The sequence below is a fragment of the Mesoplodon mirus genome, assembly GCF_964341445.2.
Source record: "Mesoplodon mirus genome assembly, chromosome: 16".
NCBI lineage: Eukaryota > Metazoa > Chordata > Mammalia > Artiodactyla > Ziphiidae > Mesoplodon > Mesoplodon mirus.
This window is the reverse complement of record NC_138992.1, coordinates 34,586,908-34,590,034: the sequence shown is the minus strand read 5'-3', so window position 1 is coordinate 34,590,034 and position 3,127 is coordinate 34,586,908. Positions and strand designations below refer to the sequence as shown.

Here is a 3,127-nt window from a genome sequence, read left to right as displayed (position 1 = left end):
GTCTTCCTCTGTGGCTTGACGCCTTTTGTGGTGGTATGCTTTGATTCTTTTATCGTAATCTTTTGCATATCTACTACAGGTTTTTCCTTTGTAGTTACCGTGTAGCTTACATAAAATATAACATCCTAGTTTAAGCTGATAACTTAAATTTGATAGCATATAGAAATTCTATGTTTTTGCTTCTTCCCCTCACATTTTAGGTTATTGATGTTACAATTTATCAAAGAACATTGTTGAGCTCCTTCTGTGTACCCAGCACTATGCAAGATACATTGCTCAAACATGTCCAAGAGATAAGTATAATAATAATAGCTAACACTTTAAGAACTTACTCTCCCAGGCATTGTTCTGAACACTTCGCATAAATGAACTCATTTAATTCTCACAACAACCACATGTAGTAGGTACTAATATTATCCTGATATATTGATGAGAAAACTGAGGCACAGAACAGTTGAGAAACTTGCTCCAAATGGCAGAATTTGTAAGTGGTGGAGCTGGGATATGAAGCAGGCAGTCTGCATCTACAGCCCATGTTCTAGGAAGTTGCTTTTCAAGGGTGCCTTGTGAAATCTCTGCCATTACTTTACCATGATGCCCTTTATAGTTTTTAACAGTTAATGCAGTTTTAAGTAAATAAATTTTATGGTGCTCAATCTCTGAATCAACTCTCTCTCTCTCTCTCTCTCTCTCTCTCTCTCTCTCTATATATATATATATATATATATATATTTTTTTTTTTTTTTTTTTTTTTTTTTTTGCAGTACACGGGCCTCTGTTGTGGCCTCTCCCGATGTGGTGCACAGGCTCCGGACACGCAGGCTCAGTGGCCATGTCTCACGGGCCCAGCCGCTCCGCGGCATGTGGGATCTTCCTGGACCGGGGCACGAACCCGTGTCCCCTGCATCGGCAGGCGGACTCTCAACCACTGTGCCACCAGGGAAGCCCCAACTCTATATTATTTTTAAGGGGTATTTTAATTTACTCTGTGCCTGGCACATGGTAGGCATTCAACAAAAGCTTAACACTCCTTCAGTCAAGGACAATTTACTGAATGCCTCCTATAGGCTGGGCACTGCCGTGACAGATTCAGTATCCCAACCTCATAGAACCTACAGCCTAGTTTATAGATTTTTTTTTAAAGGCTATTTCTGTAGTGTGATCTGTAGTATTACCAAACATATACACCATTTACTGCTTTTTTTGTTCCCACTGACTTTATTACTAATATAAAAAATGTTAAAAAGAAAAATATTAATTCTCAGTTCTCCAACAGCTCTCATCCCTCCCTCTTGCCTACACAACTCCTGACACATTTCGTCAGGGCCAGTTCAAAACTGAACCTGTTCACTGCCATTTTCACAGGAAATAACCAGTGCCAGGGATGTAGGGGAAGACGGTTGGAAGAGGGCAACAGTACTGTCGCCAAGTTCCCCCACAGGAAGACCAAGTGGAGATTCACTGAATTCAAACAAAAGGGCTGGTGGCCTAACAATAATGTAGTCTAACTAAAATGGGCTGGAGAGGAGATAGGGTAGGCCCATCCAAGCCTTTAGAGGACATCTCTCGGGCTTGTGTCAAACCCAGAGAAACCGACACCAGAAGAATGGGGAGGACCAGGGAGGCAGTCTTGTGGAAGTTTCACAGTTCTCCCATGTCAGGAGGTGGGGAAAGTTTAGAGGGCACTAACGGCCCCACGCATTTTGGCAGACAAACTTACTCTAGTGTTGGGAAGTCACAGAAATGCCGCGGACAAGGAGAAACGCCTTGAGGGGATGCACAGTTTCACAAGCTACAGTGATCACAGACCACAGTGGTGGGGATCACGCTGCTGACACAGAAACCACAAAATCCAAAAGCAGGGAACGTGGCCTCTCAGGAGTAACTCTGCACCAGTCATCCCAACTTGACCCCAGGTCAGACAACCTGGTGAGTGGCACAGAGCAGCTGACAACATTGGGGGGGGGAGGGGGTGTCACATAAAAAGGACTTAGAACAAGCAGCTTGAAGAAGGGAATGGTAGGAAACTGCTCCAGGGCTCTCAGGAATCCAGGGCAATACCGAGGGCTGGGTGGATAGATGCACAAGAAATGGCACCAAAGAGGTTTCCTGTTCCACAGTCAGCTGGCGAGGGGGAAGAGGATCCAGGAGGCAGTTGAATGGAGCAAAGATAGGGTCCGGGAGGCGAGTCTCTAGAGGCTGGATCAGAAGAAAGGGTGCACACCGTGCACCAGTGATGGAACACGATTCTGGACCCCAAGTAAGGGACGTGGTGGTGGGGTTGGACTCACTGAGGGTGGCGGGTGGAACAGCCTCATGGTAGCCATCACAGCCACAGGGAAGTATATGGCCGCTAGGTCAGAGAGCTCCTTCCAGTGTGGATGGGGAGGCACAGTCTCACAGAGGAGGTCCATTGACGCCTGGGTGATAGAAGGCACAGAGGTCCTCGTATCGACGGTGGCCCTTTTTGGCAAAGTGTTGGCAGACAGGGCGGTCGAATTTGTCTGACTTGGGGTCACCAGTCTTTCCATTGGTCCTGGGGGAGGGCCCAGAAGGCTGGGGGGTCCAATGGGACTCATCCTCCTCATCTCCCGGCTCTTCCCGCTCTGGCAGTGGGGAGGGGTGGGGGGACTGCTGCTGCGGCGGTGACGGCTGCTGATTCTGCTTCTTTCGTTTTGGCATCATGGTTGCCGCAATCCATCTACTGCTTTTTAAGCCTTTTAAATGTTATTTGCATATAGCCCCTTATCTACGTTGTGTAATTTTTTGGTCCTTTGCTGTATGGTACCCACACTCTTTTGAGGGTGTGGATAATGAGCTTGAGCTTTCTGCCTCTCCTGAGTCCTTCATACCCTTGGGCCTCTGGGATGCGCAGTGTAGTGGGGGTCCCCTAGAGAGCCAGCTGGGTGGTTCCTAATGGCTGGTGCTCTCATGTACACTGCAGGGACCCATCCAATGTGTGCATAAGTGCTCTTTGCTCCCTCCTTTCTTATAGCCCAGTCTTTGGGCACCAATAGTCAAAGCCGTGAGCCATATGAACAAAGGTACCTGAGCAAACATGCAAGAGTTTCTGGTTCGGTGGGAAGCTTTTCTGAGCAAATATACCAAGGTATAAGAGGCATAAGAC

General features: G+C 47.3%; 1 pseudogene across 1 annotated transcript; it reads right to left on the bottom strand.

The window, feature by feature from the left end:
• Positions 1–2,397: 2,397 nt before the first annotated feature.
• On the bottom strand, positions 2,398–2,682 carry LOC309792142 (proline-rich protein 3-like; annotated as a pseudogene). The gene has a single exon. The product of its transcript is annotated as a proline-rich protein 3-like (transcript).
• Positions 2,683–3,127: the final 445 nt, after the last annotated feature.